This window comes from Suricata suricatta, chromosome 17 (genome assembly GCF_006229205.1).
Source record: "Suricata suricatta isolate VVHF042 chromosome 17, meerkat_22Aug2017_6uvM2_HiC, whole genome shotgun sequence".
NCBI lineage: Eukaryota > Metazoa > Chordata > Mammalia > Carnivora > Herpestidae > Suricata > Suricata suricatta.
Genome location: NC_043716.1, coordinates 9,324,488 through 9,338,388, shown reverse-complemented (window position 1 = coordinate 9,338,388; position 13,901 = coordinate 9,324,488). Strand labels below are relative to the sequence as shown.

The 13,901-nt window shown below is 44.8% G+C and overlaps 1 protein-coding gene across 8 annotated transcripts in view; it reads left to right on the top strand.

The window, feature by feature from the left end:
• The window catches only part of SPECC1 (sperm antigen with calponin homology and coiled-coil domains 1), a 273,383-nt gene that overhangs the window by 108,542 nt on the left and 150,940 nt on the right, over positions 1-13,901 (top strand). The window lies entirely within an intron of this gene.

Below are 13,901 nucleotides of genomic sequence, written 5' to 3'. Positions count from 1 at the left end.
AGTTGATGGATATTTAGGCTCTTTCCATGATTTGGCTATTGTAGAAAGTGCCGCTATGAACATGGGGGTACATGTGCTCCTATGCATCAGCACTTCTGTATCCCCTGGATAAATCCCTAGCAGGGCTATTGCTGGGTCATAGGGGAGTTCTGCTGATAGTTTTTTGAGGAACCTTCACACTGTTTTCCAGAGCGGCTGCACCAGTTTACATGAGGCAAGTATAATTCTGAGGGAAAAACAAAACACATCTCAAGAAAGCAAAGCCTGAAACTCTGAGCAAGGTATTCCGGACACTGGCATAAGTAGTTTTTTTAATTAATTTTTAAAAATTTATTTATTTATTTATTTATTTTTCTTTTATAGTTTATTGTCAAGTTGGTTTTCATATAAATAATAGATTCTTTTTTTAACTGCCATAATTCCTAAGTAAGAGAGTCTATTAAGGAAGTGTGGGGGGGGGATTACATTTTACAAAAATGTGTTTATAAAATGTTCTTCAGCTTGTGCTCTAGGTCCTTTCACATGTCATTTCATTTAAATCTCATAAGTCTCTGATACAGCTATGATTAGCTTCGTTTCACATATAAATAATGGAAATAAGAGAAAAATACCTATACAGTTGGAAACAGAGAAACCATAGAGAAAAATGAAAGAAACAAAGAGCTAGTACTTAAACCAATCAATAAAGGTGACAAACGTCTATCAAGCCTGACAAAGAAAAAACAAGAGGAACCACAGATTACCAAGATGGAACAAAACAGGATGTCACCACAAACCTGCACACTTCAGAAGGACCCAAAGGGACCCACCAATAACTGCACACGTGAATCTGACAACCTAGAGGAAATGGACTGACTGGCTACAAAACACAGCTCACTGTGTGCGGGTGACATGACTGTCGCACGTCCCCTCCGGGGAGGCTGCTGGTTTGGCATGAAGTGTCTTAGAAGACAGAGGAGAGAAGCCGGATTCCTGGTGACAAAATGAAAAGAAGCCAGTTACTAATGAAACACACAGCTCTTCCTGGGGTTGAAACATTAAAAAAAAAAAAAAATCTCTTAGGAATCTGAAGAGAACAAGGGATTCAATATTATAAAATTAACAAAGTCATTACATAAAGCAAATATAATTTGCCTAGACACCCGACGACCACTCAATAGGTTAATTTCTCCTTTATTACTTTATTACTCTTAAAACAATTCATAAATGTGTACTCTCTCCACAGTATTCAATAAAAAACACATTACTGTTAAGTTTCAGTGCACTTAAACCAAGGGATGCCTGTGCCAGGAAAGATTGGAATAATAATCAGTTAACTTCAGGATGGGGATATTGTGTTGTCAATGATGGATGTTCATGGTAATAACTAATTGGTGTCTGTTAACTGAAAGGTAGAAGATGCAGAGAATAAATACAGCAGGGGTCATTGTCAAAACTCAGGCCCTGTGAGGCTGCCGCACAAGGTGGGAGATGAGGACATTTTCGTCCGTGACTGCCCTTTCTGTTAGAACATGTGACTAAAGTCCTTGAATAGAGTCAGCTGCCTCTTCGAAATGTATGCGTTAATTCATTCTTCTGAGAGAGTGATCATGGGCGTCATTGTTGTAGTTTGAGCTGGTTCACGGTCAGAACGACATGGCCTGGTACCAATTCCCCCACCTTCATTATGGAAGAAGAGAAAAGGGAAGGAAATATAGGGCCCCTCTCTAGAACGAGTGTTATGTCCCAGAAGAAAGTTCTGCTCTTCTGGCTCTGTGCGATCATCATGTTGGATGGAAGGGAAACTGGAGGTCTTTCCACTGAATTCATGGAATATTAAAGTTCCAGTCCTTGAACTTGGCCATGACCTTCTGAAATGTTCAAGTCGCTCAGTGGAAAACATGATCAGATCTGCTCTCTTACACTGCTTTTCCTGGCTGCCAACACACAGCAGATTTTCGGTGTTCTGTTCTTTCTCTCTGAAAGTTTGTTTGGATGACTGAGCTTGCTCGTGAATTGTCTTTGTTTACGTATTGATTTCCATATCAAAAGTTAGTCTAATACTGTGGAAAGTATTTTTCCTAAGCCGATTATAGTACAGTTGTCAGAATAGAGTGTGTACTGCTGATCCCCGCCCCGCTCCCCCAAACTGAATGTTGCTCCGATTTTCTTAATACTGTTGGATGGGATATTTATCCTTATTTGACCCATCCCAAAAGACAGCCCAGTTGTGGTTTTATGCTGTGGGAACTAGTTTGGGAACATTAAGCCAAGAGATGTATAATCGATTACATCAACCTATATATGATAGTCTACGTGCAGGGTATTACGTCAGGAACTACACGTGAGGTTGATGCCAGAGAAGCAGAAAACAAGTCAGTCAATGGAGTGACAAGACTAAGAAGGTGGGATTTCCCTGCCACCACACCCTACCTGTATGATCTTAGCAAAGCAGCCTACCACTCCTGCCATAAGCAGTAGGCAAGTCTGTGGATTTTGAAATTAAAGCAAGTGGAGGGACACCTGGCTGGCTCAGTTGGAAGAGCATGCAACCCTTGATTCAGGGTCATGAGTTCAAGCCCCATGTGGGGTGGAGAGATTACTTAAAAACTTTTTTAAAACTTAAAAAAAAAAAAAGGAAAGGAAAAGAAAGCAAGTGGAAAGAATCCTAGAGCAGTTTGCCTTATTCTTAGTGAGTTTTCCTAGTTAGTCCATATGTGCACCTGGTGATCTCTGGGTCTCCTTTTTTTTTTAATGTCAATTTATTTTTGAGACAGAGAGAGACAGAGTGCAAGCAGTGGAGTGGCAGAGAGGAAGGGAGACAGAATATGAAACAGGCTCCAGGTTCTGAGCTGTCAGCACAGAGCCTGACACAGGGCTTGAACTCATGAACCACAAGATCATAACCTGAGCCGTAGTTGGAGGCCCAACCGACTGAGCCATCCAGGCACCCCTCTGGGTCTCCTTTTTAACTTTTGTTTTTTAACATTTACTTATTTTTGAGAGACAGGGAGAGACAGAGCACAAGCCAGGGAGGGGCAGAGAAGGAGAGGGAGACACAGAAGCTAAAGTAGGCTCTGAGCTGTCAGCACAAGAGCCCAATGTGGTGCTTGAACCCATGAACCATGAGATCATGACCTGAGTGGAAGTTGGATGCTCAACCAACAGAGCCACCCAGGCGCCCGTATGGATCTCCTTTTTAGACCCATACAAACCATCCCTCTCTTACCAAATCTGTTCATCTGTGTATTGCTATTTACTCACTTATTGAATCGCTAATACAGTTCACACAGGTCACAGCAGAAAGAGCACAGGGAGAAGTTTGGTTGCCCCGCCACCTTGCTTACCAGGGTCTGGCATCCTCCAGATCTCTGGTGTCCTTCCAGTGATACCCGGTGTACGCGGAAGCAAACGCTCGCCCTCTCCCCTGTCTGCACACAAATGGTAGCACCGAAGGACACGGCATTCTGCACCTGTGCCTCTTCTCTGAGCAGTGAATTCATTTGGAAGACCCTCCCGTAACACAGAGCCTCCTCCGTCTGGTTGGTATCACTCCGGCACTGTGCTGTCCCCCTCAGTGGCAGCTCATGACCTCCCTCACGAGTGACCTCAGTGTTTTGGGTTGCAATTTCTTCAGACCATGACCTGTAAGCTCACGTTGGGGTCTCCGTGGATGTCAGTTTCCTCTAGCTAAGGCTCGATCTTATGGGCAAAGACCATTGTCGGGTGTACGTGCATGAGAGAAGACAGAAATAGGGGCAGAGCTATGACAGCAGCCTGGTGGCTTCTGTCCTTACCGTTTGCAACAAACTCAACTCCTTTTCAGGATTGCCTTTCCACACCATTTTTTTAAAAACAGGTTTCTGCCAACTTCGTATTCATCCAAGGCTCTGTGTCCTATTTTTCAGTTTGGTACATGCCGTCACATTTGCCAGGGCACATCGGGAATAACTGTGCTTTCCACAGTTGGATTCTGTGGTTTACTGGGGCTCAAGATCCTTGCCTTGGAGAAGCATCATGTGTGACCTTGGACAAGCCGCTTAACCTCTCCGAGTGTCTCCTCATCTGTATCACAGCACCCATCTCCGGAAGTCGGGAGGATGAGATGAAATGGCATCCACAGGGAACCAAGAGCAGAGCCTCAAATGTAGATATTTTTATAAAATAGAATCCCCTCCCCCCAACCATCTTCCCTAACAGGATTTCCTACTTAGGAATTATGGCAATAAAAAAAATCCATCTGCTGTAGACTCTGGGACCTCTTTCCCAGACCCTTCAGCTTTGCTTTCTTAAGATGACAACTTTTTTTTCTTCTAAAGTTACCGTCACTTGCACTTTGTCATCCAATTTTTTTTTTTTTTTGGTCAAAACTAAGCTTTTCCTTTTTGGTTCCAAGCAGTAAAAACTAGTGCCAGGTTTTGATTTGATATATGGAAGAATGTTCTTTTTTTTATGTTTATGTTATTTATTTTTGAGAGAGAGAGGTAGAGAGCAAGGAGGGGAGGGGCAGGGAGAGAGGGAGATAGAATCCCAAGCAGGCTCAGTGCTACCAGCCCAATGCCTGATGCGGGGCTTGAACTCACAAACCGTGAGATCATGAGGCACAGTTGAGCCAAAACCATGAGTCAGATGCTTAACCGACTGAGCCATGCAGGCGCCCCTGGGAGAATGTTATAATAGCGGAGAAGTATGCTGCCCCGGGAAATAAAGAATTCCCTGTTATTGCTAGAGATGTATTCATTCTACAAGGGGCAACTCTCCAGGGAGATGTTGTAGGGTGATCAGATTAGAACCTTCATTAAAATCCTTTCCAACCCTGAAGGGACTACTATTAGGGTCAAAGACATTTACTAAAATATTTCCTCCGTCTCCTTCCACGTGGGAGACAGCATTCCAGGCCCTAGGGTTACAAGATAGACGAGGTCCCTGATGACTCCCAAGCCTGTATCTCTGCCCCAGCTTGCACCCTGCACTGCAGAAATACTCCTCCAACTGTTGGCTGAAAATGTCTCATGGATGTGCATCAGCATGTGTGTCCATCCATTCACTCTTGCAACAACAGTGCCTGTGTTCCAGGCACCCTTGTAGGCTCTGGGGATGCAGCAGCGAGCAGAACAACGAGAGTCTCTGCTCTCTCCTTGATTTTACATGGCATTCGTGTTGCACTTGGCTAAACGAAACTCACCACCACCTCTACAGAGCCGCCTGCTTCCCGGAGAAATCTGGGCTTAGCCCGAGTGCAGCGAGTGTATACATTCTCCTGTTGTCTTGTTAGTTTCCTTCCCTTGAGCGTGGAACCATCTTTGCCAGCTGCGTCTGCCCACTTCTCATTTCCTCCGAGCTCCCCTGGCCCGGCCCGGAAGATCATCTCCCGCCGAAAGCACAGAGGCTTCCTGGCTGGGGTTGCCCTGCTATTAATGCCTAGTCTATGCCCTCTTGTCCTGCCACCCAGCCAGCTTGGGTCAGTTAATTGGCAAAGTTGGTTAAGTCAGGGAGTCCTAAAAAATGATACTTATGTTTTGTCCGCACCTCAAACATACAAGTGTGTATCCATTCACTCATCTCTTGGTTCCAGGACCAAGGCATTTTCTTAGAGCAGACCTGTGACTTGGAGCTCTTTCACATCTTCTTGCACTTGTGATACCTCTTCCATGACTTTCCATTTTAGTATCTTTATAATGTTTATTTTATTTCTGAGGGAGAGAGAGAGCACGAGCAGCGGAGGGGAAGAGAGAGGAGACAGAATCCGAAGCAGGCTCCAGGCTCCAAGCTGTCAGCACAGAGCCCCATGCAGGGCTCAGACTCGCAGACTGACATAATGACCTGAGCCGATGTCGGACGCTTAACTGACTCAGCCACCCAGGCGCCCCTCGATTTTAGTTTCTTTAAACAGAAGCAAGAGCTTAGACACATGAGGAAAAAACTGTACGTAGAATCCTTTTACATGTTTCCAAATATTCCCCTCATTGTTTGTAGTTGTTTCAGGTGATTTTTAAGGGCTCACCTTCACTGAGTCTTTTCAAAGCATTCAGTGTGGCTTTTGTAGAAACAATACCTCTCTCTCTGTGCTCATGTTTTATTGGTTTCCATAATAGTTAAATTTTTTTAATGTTTTTAAAATTTATTTTTGAGACAGAGAGAAAAGAGCATGAGTGGGAGAGGGGCAGAGAGAGAGGGAGGCACAGAATCTGAAGCAGGCTCCAGACCCTGAGCTGTCGGCACAGAGGCCTACATGGGGCTCGAACCCACAAATCATGAGATCATGACCTGGGCCGAAGTCGGACGCCCAGGCGCCCCTCCATAATAGTTAAGCTATGTAAATAAAATCACTAGTATAACTGGCATAAACAGGTTTGGAACAAATACATCTGACTCTTAGTACGCAGACGATTCACACGGCGAGAACAGAAGTGAAATGTTGTTCTGGAAACAAGCCCACCAACCAACTGTATTATCTTGCCCAGGGCGTTGTGAAGTCTTATTAAAAGCGGGTGCATTGGGGGCCGCCTGGGTGGCTCAGTCCATTAAGCGTCTGAGTTTGGCTCAGGTCATGAGCTCACGGTTGGTGGGTTCAAGCCCCACATCAGGCTCTGTGCTGAACGTTTGCTCAGAGCCTGGAGTCTGCTTCGGATTCTGTGCCTCCTTCTCTCTCTGCCCCTCCTCCACTCACACTCTGTCTCACTCTGTCTCTCAAAAATAAATAAATGTAATAAAAAAAAATACACATTTAAAAGGGGGTGCATTGGTTATTTTGGTGAATCGGTTATCTGTAAAACGTTCGGTACAGGGAGCAAGCTTTGTCTTGCTGGAATATTCTTCCTAAACCAGAGCTTTCAGCAGACAGAAAGCTCATACACTTTTGTAGGAAACCAAGGGCGAACCTCTTGATTCTGCGTGCTCCTGCGGCAGCCTTATCTTGGTCCCCTGCTTATATGCCCTGAGCTCCAGTCCTAGGCCACACGGTGGCTTATTCTCTGAACACATTCAGGACTTTTTCACAATCAAGCCTTTGTTCCCGGTGAGGAACAAAGACACGGCCCTGCCGCTGGGGCCCGCTTGTCCAGGATGCGCATGTCCATGCCAGGCACCTCCCTCCCCTGCCCCCTGCCCCCGCCTGCCACCCTGGACATTGACAGAAATGCTGTTCATTGTGAAAGAAACATCTCGTAAGAGCACCTCCGTCATAAAGCCGTTTTTGATCTCACGACGGGCTGTGCTTTTTCTCTAGCATGTGTCGTCTGTAGCCCTGTGTTTGTATGTCTGGAAGATGCTCACTGTATCCCGCCTTCTGCTATTTATCTTTCCTGCCTAATAATTCTCCATTGCTTTGAGTGGAACTCTTTTTTCCCTTTATCTCCTCTTCTTCAAAGCCTGTGTCTTTCTAGTCTCTGTTCCTGGCGGGCGAGGCACCCCTCAGGCTTCAGTCGTGCTAATTGATTCAGAGTGAGGACTGAGCTCTTTTTAGTCGGAAATAATACATAACATCTTAAAGGTTCATCCATTTATCGCCTTCGACTTAAAAAAAAAAAGACCAAAAGACCAAAACCCAGTTTTACTAGAGCATACTTAACATGTCATAACATTTGCTCATTTAAAATGTGCAGCCCAATGATTTGTAATAAATTCACTTACAACCATCACCACAACCAAGTTTTAGAACATTTCTGTCACCCCCAAAGAGACCTCTTGCGGCATCCCAGTCAAGCCCTGTTTCATCCGCTGCTCCAGGCAATCTGCTTTCTCTCCTCATAGGTCCTTCCTTGATTTTTCTCACCACCTGTCATCACCGGAATGACGATCTAGACCAACATGCCTGCCATCTGCCTGAGGAACTTTTTGTTACTCCCTCTTTGATCTCTCCCCCTGTTCAAGTTATTCTTGGTTTTCTTTGTGTGAACTTAACCTCTGTTTAGCAAGTTGGTCTTTGGGTTATTAAGGAAGTAGAGGTTTTTTTTTTTAAGTTTATTTTTATTTATTTTGAGGGAAAGATAGAGAGCACGCAGGAGAGAGGTAGAGTGAGAAAGAGACAAAATCCCAAGCAGGCTCTGCGCTGTTAGCACAGAGCCCAATGTGGGGCTTGAACTCACAAACCATAGTATCATGACCTGAGCCAAAATCAAGAGTCAGATGCCTGACCAACTGAGCCACCCAGGTGCCCCAAGAAAGTTGAGGTCTGGGGGCACCTGGCTGGCTCAGTCCAAAGAGAATGCAACTCTTGATCTTTAAGTCATGAGTTTGAGCCCCACATTGGGTGTAGGGATTACTTAAAAAAAAAAGAAAAAGAAAGATTGAGGTCTTTCTCCTCCATTGGAATATGGAGAGCTTGAATAGTGTGATGTATAAAACAGATCCTGGATATTATTTATTGAATAAAGCAATCTAAGCTCCTCCTAAGCATGGACAATCTTATCTCCCGTTATATTCAGTACCATGCACATAGCGCCACTTAAATTATTATTTTTGGTCACAAATAGTCTTAGATAAGAAAAATGACAATGTTTTTACTGAAATTATGAATGCTTGATAGCTTAAAACACAACCTCAAAAGAACAAAGAAAGTTAAAAAAAAAAAAAAGCATGATCCAGGATGCCAACTCTCGGAAGCCACCAGGGCTAAGTTATGGTGATTCTCTTTCCAAACATCTCTCTTGGCACTGATACAGCCATCAAGACGATTACTGATCCAGTCATCAAGCCAGGGAGGCAGCTTGGGCTGCTGTGGAAAGCCAAGCTAGATATGGGCGTCCTTGAGAGGAGCCCTGTAGCAGGGACATCCTGTGGCCACACTACGCAGCACGGAGGCCCTGGGCATCACCGCAGCATTGAGCGGATGGCAGGCCTGGCCCGTGGAGCAGTTCCAATGACCGAGACAGGAAGAGTGAGGAGCAGGGGTGATGGCGAGGCTCCTTGTGAAGCAGACTAGAGGGTAGAGGCACAGCTGCATAAGCCGGACTTCCCGGGGGAGCTCTGAAGAAGAGGGAACACACAGAGAACAGGCTATGAGTGCACTGAATTCTGGCTTCGAGAACTTGGAAGCTGCCATACTCCTGGGACTCCCAGAAACAACTGGAGGGAACTTTGCAGTGGGGATGAAGGTCAAGTTTATAGTGAGTGACTAGAGCCAGAACAATACCATTCAGTGCTGTTCACACGACCCCATGCATGCAGCCGAAGGAAGCATCAGGTTATGCAAATACATAGGTAGGTCTTCAGCCTAGGCCTTTCTTTCACACATAATGTGAACTTCAGATTCTTGAAGGCCAGCGATGGCTTTTTTAATATTTATGCCAAGCTCCCAGGGAAGGTAGTGGGTAGAGAATAGAGCTCTCATAAGCTCAGAGGGTGGCCTGAACGTGGTCACTCATGAGTCAGCGGCTGAGACAAGTACAGACAATGGGCAGTTTTGTGCACAGGCTTTTATGGTGCTAATGATCATATTCCAGCCTTCCTTCATTTAGATCGCAGCAGTGTTATTCATATGTAAGTTACGCCCTGTTGAGGATAAAAATGCGTTTTCTCTAATTCAAGGATTTTCAAGATTTTCTATCACAGTTTATCATGACTTATTGCATGAAATGATTTGCTTTTCGGAATCCTGAAATACTCGCTTCTTTAAAGACTGTGCCCAACTTCTACTGGAGGCAAAGAGATGCAGACAGAAAAATACAAGTGCCTTGGCAACAGCAGGCCTGACTCACATTCCAGCTCCTTACTCTTCATCTCTGTGTTCTTGGGCAAGATAGCTTAATCCCCTGAACCAGAGTCCTTTACTTAGAAGAGGGGAAAGAGAATGGTTACAGGTTCAAATCATATCTGATTCAGCCAGACTTCCACACGAAGGAAGAATACACTATGTTGTACAACAGAAGAAAAGGCAGGCAACTCAGAGGTTGTTGGACGGGACCGTGACGTCATCAGGGACCCAGGTTCTTTCCGTCTTCCTGGTCAGCCATCCTGAGCGTGTTGGCGCAGCCCTCTGGCTAGCTCCCCTCACCATTCAAGATGGCTGCTGCAGTTCCGGTGAGCTTGAGCTGAGAGGACTACATCCAGCAGAGAAGAGTCATCTTTTCCAGTATGTTCCTTTACGGGCAAGAGAACGTCCCCCACCAATAGACCTCCCCTCATGATGTTGGCCAGACCTGGGTCACGTAGCATCCCTAACCCAGGTGCTAGCAAGGAAAATGGAATCACCATGATTGGCTTTAGACTGTGTCATTAAGATTCTCTCCTGGGCTAAGAATAGTGTGACCTTCCATCAGCATCCTGTCCAGGGAGTTCTTAACAAGAAAGAAGTAGGAAATGGCTGATAATGCTGATAGCCTACTGATGGTTAGATTTGTGTTGTGGTGTTGCTTTGAGTTTGAGGTATTTACTTGGATCATGATTTTTTTTTTTAAAGGACTATATTAAATTGTTTTTAATGTTCTATTTTTGAGAGAGAGAGAGAGAGAGCGAGAGAGCGAGCACGCGCATGAGCAGTAGAGGGGCAGAGAGAGAGAGAGAGAGAGGGAGACCCAGAATCCAAAGCAGGCTCCAGGCTCTGAGCTGTCACAAAAAGCCCGACACGGGGCTCGAACCCACGAGCTGTGAGATCAGGACCTGAGCTGAAGTCAGACACTTAACTGACTGAGGCACCCAGGTGCCCCTAAAGGAATATATTTTTTAAAGCAGTTTTAGGCATATAGAAAAATGAATGGCAAGCACAGAAAGTTTCCATACACCCCTCACCACCCCTCCCGGTATCCCCCATCAATAATAGCTTCTGTTAGTGTAGTACATTTGTTACAACTGATGAACCAATTTAGATCCATTGTTATTTATTATTTTTTTTTTTTGAGAGACCGAGAGAGACAGCGTGAGCAGGGGAGGGTCAGAGAGAGGGAGATACAGAATCCAAAGCAGTCTCCAGGCTCTGAGCTGTCAGCACAGAGCCCGACATGGGGCTCGAACCCACAAACTGTGAGATCATGGAGTTGAGTCTTAGAGGATATAAATTGACCAAAAGTTACAGTGAAATTCTGCTCTTGTGGACTTTTGAGTTTCTAACACGTGTGGTTTGTTTGGGGAGCTGGGCCGAAGCTGGGCCAAAGCTGGACGCTTAACCGACTGAGCCACCCAGGCACCCCTAGATCCATTGTTATTAACGAGAGTCCAGTTTCTGTGAGGGCTCACTGTTTGTGTTGTGTATCCCATGAGTTTTGAAAATGCACAAAGATGTGTATCCACCACCAGTGCATCATACAGAGTAGTTTCACTGCCTCAGTATACCCTGTGTACCACCAGAGTCATCACTCCCTCCTTCAAAACATCTGGCAGCCACTGATCTTTTACTGTCTCTATAGTCTTGCGTTTTCTAGAATGTATATAGTTGGAATCCTATAGTAAATAGCCTTTTCAGACTGGCTTCTTTAACTCACAATGTGCATTTAAGGCCCCTCCATGTCGTTTTGTAGGTCAGTAGCTCATTTCTTTTTTAGCACTGAATAATATTCCATTGTCTGGATGCACCACATTTTGTTCGTCCATTCACCCATTCAACATCTTGATTGCTTTCAAGTGTTGGCAATTGTGAATAAAGCTGCCAGAAACATTTGTGGACACGTCTTTGTGAGAACGTAACTTTCCAGCTCATTTGGGTGAATGCCAAGGAGCATGATGGACGGGCTGTATGGTAAGGATATGTTGAGCTTTACAAGAAACTGCTGAACTGTGTTCCCAGGCGCATTCCCAAGAGCGATGCCCAGGAGCATTCCTGTTGCTCCACATCTTCACTAGCATTCGATATCATCAGTATTTTGGATTTTCACCATTCTGATAGGCCTGTGGTGTTAAGAATCATGACTTTTAAAAAATCCAAAGGGCATCTGGGTGGCTCAGTTGGTTAAGCATCTGACTTTGGTTCAGGTCATGATCTCATGGTTCAAGCCCCACATCAGGCTCTGTGCTGACCGTGTGGAGCCTCCTTGAGATTTTCTCTCTTTCTCTCTCTCCCTGCCTCTCCCCTACTCATTCTCTCTCTCTCTCTTTCAAAATAAATAAACTTCAAGAGAAATATACTGAAATATTTACCAATGAAATAGAATGTCTGGGATTTGTTTCAGAATAACTGAGGATAGAGAAGGAAGTGGATGACGGTAGATGAAACAGGATATTAATAATTGTTGAAACTGGTTTGTTAGGTAAATAGAGGACCATTATAATATTTCTTTCTAATTTTGATTGTATGAAGTCTTTGTAGTAAATGTTTAAATTACAGTTTGATATCATGTTATTAAAAAAATGGTGGATCGACACTTTGGTATTTAGTGAAAACATGAACTGTCATATAGTACCACCTTCAGATTAAGCTACATTTTTTTTAATGGTTTTATTTATTATTGAGACAGAGAGAAACAGAGCACGAATGGGGGAGGGGCAGAGAGAGAGGGAGACACAGAATCGGAAGCAGGCTCCAGGCTCTGAGCTGTCAGCACAGAGCCTGACATGGGGCTGGAGCTCACGAGCTGTGAGATCATGACCTGAGCAGAAGCTGGACGTTCAACCGACTGAGCCACCCAGGTGCCCCAAATTAAGCTAAATTCTTAACAGCATTATGGGGAAGAAATGAGTATATGTCAAATAAGTATGTATGCTGGACTAATAATTATTTTAAAAATCTTTTTAGAAATGGAAGAATCTTTTGGTAATATAAGCAATTTTCCCCCAAATAATTTCAAGAACACGTGTGATTTCTTTCAAAGTGAATTTTGAAATTACTGAAGCAAAACACAGTATATGTACATTAGAACAAAATTAAAAATATATGGGCAGGCAAAAAAAAGGACATAAAAGACATAAAAATTAGACCCACTCAGATAAAGCCACCCTTCATCAGAGGCTTGAGGTAGAATTTTCCAAACCCTTTCCTGTTTATCTCAGTGTTTGTGTCCAAAGCTTTTTTGTTTATGTACCAAAAAGTTATGAATTATATTTTTAATATATATGTTGTTCAGCTCTATCACTTAACACATCAGCACATTGTTTGAGAGACTGAGACTGAGCAGGATGTCATTATATGGCTGTTATCATTCGTTTAACTAGGCCGCTTATGCTCAAGTCAGAAGGATTTTTCCTGCGGACGGGGGGGAAGCAGTGGACAGTTGTTAAGAGTGCAGACTCTGCAGTTCAGTGGAAGGGGTACCGTGCGCAGCGTAGCAGGGCCGGGACAGCTGTCCTTAGAAAGGCTGCTTGCGGGGCTGGTGCTCGGCTGGCTTCTGGGAACTGGTTTCCAGCATCCCAGCTGACAGGCCTGGGACCCTGGGCCTTAACTGTCTGTGCAAACGCTGTGGTTTATGCTGAGCACCTGCTTTCCGTCGGAAAGTCTGGAGTTTTGTTAGACGCTGGGCAGGAGGTGCCCATGAGACCAGCCCCCAATAAAAACCCGGGTCCGGAGTCACTAGTGATCCGCCCTCTATTACAACATCATACTTGTGGGGTCGCAACTTGCTGCTGGAGGAGCAAGGCGTCCGCTGTGTGGCTCCGCTGTTTGGAAGCTTACGTCTGGTCTCCTTCTGCCTGTCCTCTGGGTCCTTTCCGTTTTTTGGCATCCTCTCCCTGGAGCAAATCATGGTCATGAGCCCAACTACGTGCTGAGTCCTGCCAGTCCTAGCGAATCTCCGAACCTGGAGACGCCTGGGGTACCCCCGACACAGATTCAAGTCCTGCCTCTGCCACTTTATAGCTAAGTAGCCTTGGTCAAGTTACTTACCTTCTTGGTCTTTTTCTAATCTTTCACTGGGGTAAAAGAAAAATAATAGTGTATCTTTTTAAAAAAACTTTTAACATTTATTTATTGAGAGAGAGAGAGAGAGAGAGAGAGAGAGAGAGAGAGAGAGAAACAGCATGAGCAGGGGAGGGGCAGAGAGAGAGGGAGACAGGCTCCA